This window comes from Astatotilapia calliptera, chromosome 16, assembly GCF_964374335.1.
Source record: "Astatotilapia calliptera chromosome 16, fAstCal68.1, whole genome shotgun sequence".
NCBI classification, from domain to species: domain Eukaryota; kingdom Metazoa; phylum Chordata; class Actinopteri; order Cichliformes; family Cichlidae; genus Astatotilapia; species Astatotilapia calliptera.
In genome coordinates, this window is record NC_137437.1 from 12,128,147 (window position 1) to 12,135,876 (window position 7,730).

At 41.1% G+C, this 7,730-nt stretch overlaps 1 long non-coding RNA gene across 1 annotated transcript; it reads right to left on the reverse strand.

Moving 5' to 3' along the window:
* Positions 1–1,727: 1,727 nt before the first annotated feature.
* LOC145420909 (uncharacterized) lies at positions 1,728–6,019 on the reverse strand. The gene is made up of 2 exons (XR_013902131.1): positions 5,330–6,019; positions 1,728–5,041 (listed from the first exon to the last, which is right to left on the reverse strand). It is a non-coding gene; the product is annotated as an uncharacterized LOC145420909 (long non-coding RNA).
* Between the last annotated feature and the right edge of the window lie 1,711 nt (positions 6,020–7,730).

The window sequence follows — 7,730 nt, forward strand, 5'->3', positions numbered from 1 at the left end:
CCGCCCTTTTGGTCCTTACTACAAATCCACACGGCTTGCCCCGCAAACCGTGACAAAAAGAAAGTTCACTATCAGTAACATCAGTAACACCCACCCAGCTGTATAAAAACTCCGTCAAACTGGCTACAACGCAGTGCGAGTTATTGCAACTGACGGTAAAAAGTCAGCACAACAAAAATAAACTCCACCTAAACTTGGTTTATATCTGATCCAGATAGACTGCAGGTCATAACTTCTTACCTGAAGTTCAGTTCACCTGACACTCGGACCGGCGGCTGCCTCGGGGCTCTCCTCCTGCCTCCCCTTCCCTCATCCACCTGCTGGCCTCTGTGGAAGCCCCGCCATAGCCACCACCAAACAACTGAGTTATTTTTACACATCGACCTGCATCTGGCCAATCCACCACCTCTCATTGCTCATGCCATTACAAAAAAAAAAAAAATAATAAGTCACTGGGCATATGCCCGGTATGCCCGATGGCCAGTCCAGCTATGTTAACCTGCAACCAAATCTGCAGCTCCATACAGCAATGTTACGACTTAGATTATATCTTATAACTCATAACTCTTATGTTAGCTCCCCTCAGTAGCATACTGTCTGAAATATTCGACGGCTGCAATAATTCTTTAAGTGTTATTTTTTCTTTGGTATTCTAATTTCACCGAAGTTTACTAAACTCAACAAACTTAATATTACTTACCAGGACATTTATTCTGTCCTCATTTTCTTTCACCGAAAAATTGTTTCCTGCAGTGCCGTCTTTCGTGCTTGGCTCTCCTACCTTTGCTAACGTGATGCACATAGCGCAGAAGCCGATGCTGCATTCACTTACACTCGGATATCTGAGCTTCACCGTGAAAACATAATCGTACATTTGATATTTGATTGAATTTTATTGTTTTGCCTTTGGAGTGGCACCTGGGGTGGCCAGTCTGGTTGGGGGGGTGGCCTGTGCCCCCCAGGCCACCCCGCTGGACACGCCACTGACAAGCAGGGGTGGATCTAAAGAAATTTTCTTAGGGTGGCATGAGGGTGGCAAAGAATTTAAATGGGGTGGCAAAATCAAAGCCTTTTTTTCCCCCGAACACATATGCAGGTGGTTACATATGGTTAAATGATTCAAATGCAGTAAGCATACACGTTTTTCATATAAATATAGTCTAAAACTTAATTATTGTCTGTAGCCCACATAATTACACACTTTAGTTACATAAAACATGTGAGTTTTGATCCTATGTACTGTATAGCCTGTATAATAAATAAATATGTAGCCCAATGAGTATAAAATCCAGAAAGCTACACAACATGGGGCGGTTCATTTACAAACACCAGTCTAACTTAAGTTTCACTGTTTTTTGTTAGAAAACAGTCACATTTTTACAGCTTAAATTACACAAAATGTCAGAAATCTGCACTGTCACGAACAAAAATTTAAACCTAATTTTTCATGATTTGTTGGATTAACCCACTGAGGTCTGAAATACAACCGGCCATTTTTGTCTCCTTTTGAGTTTACATTTGTATTTCACCCTCAAATTGTTTCATTTTATTTTTCCCCCCTTGCCTTGTTTGGTATCTTTTCAGCTCAACAGCATGTAGTTGTTTTTTCACTGACATACTGCATTAGTATTACTGATCTGAAATCACACAAAGAACTTAAAATCCTAGTAGTATTTTTTACTGTAAAAAAAACCCCCACACACGTTGAGTAAATGTTTAAGATAAGATAAGATAAGATAACCTTTATTAGTCCCACACGTGGGAAATTTGTTTTGTCACAGCAGACTTAGAACTTGAAATGCAAATATAAAATGTACATTTTGTAAACATATACAACTATTCATCTAAAAATGCAGCCAATAAAACCTGCCGGGTTTTTTTTTTTTCATTTTGTACAACCATTTAAAAATATTACTAAAACTAAAATGAGAGAACAATCAGGTTTCGCAATAAGATGCCCCACAAATGATGTGTGCCAGTAAAAATAATGTTTGTCCGCCAAAAGACAGAACAGCACAGGGAGAAACCTGCAGGCCTGACAACAGGAGGTGTATCACTTAGTGACAGTGTTTACATTGCAAATGTGCCTTTGTGACATTCATTAGTGCCCTCACTGACACACAAAACAAAACGACGACTACACAACAGAACAACTGCACAAGACAACACAACACACTAAGTATACACTCCACACTAAACGTCACAAATCTCCCACATCTAAAATCTCTCTCTCTCTCACTCGCTCGCTCTCCCAAATCTTTTCCCTCTTCCTAAACAACCAAATCCCACATGCTGACTTTTTTTTTAATTGATCGACATGGTACATTTTTTCACCGATAGGAAAGAGGTGGATTTTTTTCCCTTTCTTTACTGTTTTCGCGCTTTCCTTAGAAAATGCTAAAAGCACACACACACAAAAACGTGAGGACAGTATTTAGAAAAAAGCATGGCTTATATATATTACAAGGGCATAGATTTGGCATGGACGGAAGGGACATGTCCCCGCCAATATCCAGCGATTATTGAATTGTCCCCACCAATAATTTGATCTCTTCGAGTAAAGAAAAAAAAAACGATAGAAATAAAAAAAAACGATCTGTCGACGTCTCATTCACCCAGCGGTGCAGAAAGAGTTAAATTACGTTCTCTACTGGAGTCCTACGTCATGTGACAAATATGGCCAATGTGATTGGCTGTGCCTTTCAGGGAGCTCTGTTTAGTTTTAGCAGCGGCAAACCTGCACTGTGAGGAGGAGAGGAGGATGGCAGCAAAAAGAACCTGGATATAAGAAAGTATTTTTCAAAGAAACCTGTAAGTCACTTAAAGTCAAGTTCACTCATAAAATCTGTCCATCATAATAACGTTACAGGCTATGCAAGGCAATACATGCCAACCCGTTTTTCTCGGACAATCCCGAATTTCAGTGTCCCTCTTATTACTCTTTCTGGGTTGCAAAATAAACTTTTAAAAAATTTTCAGGCGAGAATGTAGCTGTGCAAACTTCAAATATCTGAACCGGGGAGAACAGCACATCGTTTTAGGCTTTGGCCCACATCAGTCTAAAATTGTATGTAATCATGAATAACGGGTTGCCATGTCCACCAGGAGAGACTGGACAGTATAGATGTAAAACAAATATGCCAGCAGTTCGTCTCAGTTAATGAGAGGAGAAGGCATGTGTTTGGCTCCTTCACATAGTGGACATTGAGTTGTTGTGTGGGACACCAGTAGTCCGTGTCTGTTGCTGTAACAGTAGTTCAGGTTTAGAGTAAAACATCCCAGCTGACTGATTTGATCGGGGCAATTGTGCCTAAAATGTTGCATAATTTTGCTGAGAGGTCTTTTACTTTGTGGTAACCCATATAGAAAAGATATACATAAATCTTAAAAAGTTTTTATCTGTCTTGTATGAAACTTGTATGAAAAGCATACAAGAGTGAAAACACATATAAGATCCCTTGAAAAATTATATAATGAAACTTGTATGTTTTGTATACTTACTAAAAAAATATATGAAAGTAATGAGAAAGTGGCCACTTTCATGAGTAAATCATATATGTTTTTACTATTTCTTTTCCATATGGGAATCTTAGATGAGTAGTTTTATGGACAAAAACCACCAGGTCATTCAGTGTTCCATTGGTGCCAAAGTATAACAGATGTTGGTGTAGTATAACTGAAGTAATGTTGTCCTTAAAGTCATATTCTTTTATTGTCATGACTGTATTTTAAGCTATTTTTTATTTTTGTATGGAATATGGTTGAAGTAAACTAAAGTATAAAATACTTAGTCATTTGTTTAATAGTAACTTAACATTATATAATTCACATATAAAACTATGAATTGTAATTTTAAATGGTTTAAAAGCATGTAGAATAGCATATGTAGGCAAGTATATTTCTCCTTTTTTTTTTTTATCAAGAAGCAAAGACGAAAAGGGAAAAAAAAGAAACAGGGCAGGGTTCGGTGGTTGAATCATCCGTCCCCACCAATGCCAAAACCAAATCTACGCCCTTGATATATTATCATAACTCTGGATTTACTGGCCTGTAATTAAAATGTAAAAACTTTGAACTTTCAATGTGGGCTCAAACAGAGACTCAGCGTGGCTGGAGCTATGTGTAAGCTGTAAGCTTGTGTAAGCTGCGATGTAAGCTGACACGTGTTGCTATGTCAGCTTACATCAGTCATGTGATTTGGAGGTGCAGCATGTCCGTGGACCACGGAGGGTTAATAACACTCACCTTCCTTCCATTTCCAGAGTGCAACATCCAACCACCTGTGTAAAATCCGAAATTCCCATGGTGTTGTTCAGAATGTGCTCTGGCACAATCATAAGCATCGCTTGCTACTGAAAACAAGAAAAAAGCTGGTCCTGCTATGGGCTGAACCATTTGTTAATGGTGGAGGGGGACACTATGTATTCAGTTTTAGCATTTATATTCACTGTTAACTGTAACTACGCTCAAACTGTTAATGCTATCTTATTTTAATAAACAACACTGTCATATGCAAAACTGGGGTGGCACTTGGGGTGGCAAGAGATCATTTTAGGGTGGCACTTGCCACCCCATGCCACCCTTCTAGATCCGCCCCTGCTCAGTAGGCCATTCTGCAGTAGCCAAAGTATGTAATGGATTGCTTCTCCACACCCATGGGATGTCTGCAGCTGAAACTGTCAGATAAGGAAAGTGTGTTGTCACTGTATGAGACAAAGAAGGCCACAGGCAAAAGAATAGTGCAGGTGGCAAGTGCCATGATGGTCTCTCATAGATGCATGTACAAGTTTACAGCCTGATATGGGCCTGTTGCTGGAGGCTATAGCACAGTTCATATACATCTGGATCACATAGTTTGGTCAGTCGAAAAACACACTCATTTTTACACCGTTCAACATGTTCTTCAGTGAGGCAAAGGAAGTCTCTTGTCCATACAGCTCAGGTAATGCATTAGATTAGGCCGACCACTGGGGATATTGATATTTTTCGATGGCATGATGGAGTGTGTATTCCAAACCCGTGCAGTGTCATCCAGCTGATCCTGTTAAAAAGAATACAAATTTAACAAATGTGCATACATTCCTGCCTGACAAAATAGTAGCCTAAATTATAGTATTTACACAATTACACAATCATTTCATTTACTCCCTGCTCCTCTCCCTCTCTCGTCTTTCTTCCTGCAAGCCTCTCCATTCCCTCAACCTGGCCCTGCTCTCATCTCTCACTATACTTCATCTACTCCCCCTCTATCACTTCCTACGTTCCCTTTATCTCTCACTCACACATGCATGCATCCACACACACAAGAAAAAATAATTTATTAACATACCTGAATACATCCCATGCAACAAAACTTAAGGAGGTTTTTGTCCAGAAACCCACCCTCAAAGTACTCGTTGTCTCTGATGTCTGCAAATAAGAACAACCAGAACTCCAGACACTGGCTGCGAAGAAAATGCCGCCAGTATTCAATTCTCTGATTGGCAGTACTTGCTCCCTCCAAGTAACTCTCAAGGGTGTCGTTTGGAGCCATGGGCACAAGGAAACGCTGAAAGCCTCTAACGTGGCCATTTTCAGTTTCAAGATCACCCCTCATAACTCTAGGGCAGCCCTTTAAACACTGCACCGCTTCTATGTAATACCCCTCAATCACTTTCGGATTACTATTTGTTGTGTAGACATTAAACCAGATTATTTTTCTTGAGAAACCATCAATACCCCCATTGATAGAGATGCCATATGGCTTCAGTTTATCACACGAGTCCAGGTGCCAGATGAAGTTCGGCCCTTTTGAAAAAAAGTTCCTTCACCTGAGACGTCTTGCTTGTCTCAGTGCCACCCCTCAGGAATCCAGCTCCTTCAACACCAAGCCCACATCCTTTTTCGTCACATGTAGTCCATGTTCCCTGCATCTAGTGTACATTCATTGGTACCTGTGAAGCTGCGCAGAGTACTGCAATTATTTGCCAATGAGTTCAACCAAGACTGCCAGGTCAGAGTACGCTTTGTGACAAGTGTGTCCCCTTGCACAAAGAACTCTCTTCAGATGTCTCTCACTTATACGGTGGGGCAAAAAAGTATTTAGTCAGCCACCGATTGTGCAAGTTCCCCCACTTAAAATGATGACAGAGGTCAGAAATTTGCACCAGAGGTACACTTCAACTGTGAGAGACAGAATGTGAAAAAAAAAATCCATGAATTCACATGGTAGGATTTGTAAAGAATTTATTCGTAAATTAGGGTGGAAAATAAGTATTTGGTCACCTCAGACAAGGAAAATCTCTGGCTCTCACAGACCTGTAACGTCTTCTGTAAGAAGCTTTTCTGTCCCCCACTCGTTACCTGTATGAATGGCACCTGTTTGAACTCATCATCTGTATAAAAGACACCTGTCCACAGCCTCAAACAGTCAGACTCCAAACGCCGCCATGGCCAAGACCAAAGAGCTTTTGAAGGACACCAGGAAAAGTATTGTAGACCTGCACCAGACTGGGAGGAGTGAATCTACAATAGGCAAGCAGCTTGGTGTGAAAAAATCAACTGTGGGAGCAATCATCAGAAAATGGAAGACATACAAGACCACTGATAATCTCCCTCGATCTGGGGCTCCACGCAAGATCTCATCCCGTGGGGTCAAAATGATCATGAGAACGGTGAGCAAAGATCCCAGAACCACACGGGGGGACCTGGTGAATGACCTGCAGAGAGCTGGGACCAAAGTAACAAATATCACCATCAGTAACACACTACAACGGCAGGGAATCAAATCCCGCAGTGTCAGACGTGTTCTGCTGCTGAAGCCAGTGCATGTCCAGGCCCGTCTGAAGTTTGCCAGAGAGCACATGGATGATACAACAGAGGATTGGGAGAATGTCATGTGGTCAGATGAAACCAAAGTAGAACTTTTTGGTATAAACTCAACTCGTCGTGTTTGGAGGAAGACGGATACTGAGTTGCATCCCAAGAACACCATACCTACTGTGAAGCATGGGGGTGGAAACATCATGCTATGGGGCTGTTTTTCTGCCAAGGGGACAGGACGACTGATCTGTGTTAAGGACAGAATGAATGGGGCCATGTATCGTGAGATTTTGAGCCAAAACCTCCTTCCATCAGTGAGAACTTGATGAAACGAGGCTGGGTCTTCCAAAACACACCGCCCGGGCAACAAAGGAGTGGCTCCGTAAGAAGCATTTGAAAGTCCTGGAGTGGCCTAGCCAGTCTCCAGACCTCAACCCCATAGAAAATCTGTGGCGGGAGTTGAAAGTCCATGTTGCTCGGCGACAGCCCCAAAACATCACTGCTCTCGAGAAGATCTGCATGGAGGAATGGGCCAAAATACCAGCTACTGTGTGTGCAAACCTGGTAAAGACCTATAGTAAACGTTTGACCTCTGTTATTGCCAACAAAGGTTATGTTACAAAGTATTGAGTTGTATTTTTGTTATTGACCAAATACTTATTTTCCACCCTGATTTACGAATAAATTCTTTACAAATCCTACCATGTGGATTCATGGATTTTTTTTTTCACATTCTGTCTCTCACAGTTGAAGTGTACCTCTGGTGCAAATTACTGACCTCTGTCATCATTTTAGGTGGGGGAACTTGCACAATCGGTGGCTGACTAAATACTTTTTTGCCCCACCGTATTATAACTGTGTCTACTGCCAAGCACCATGTTAATGTTTTTATAATTTAGTCCAAGCTCAAAATAAAAACTTATGAATCT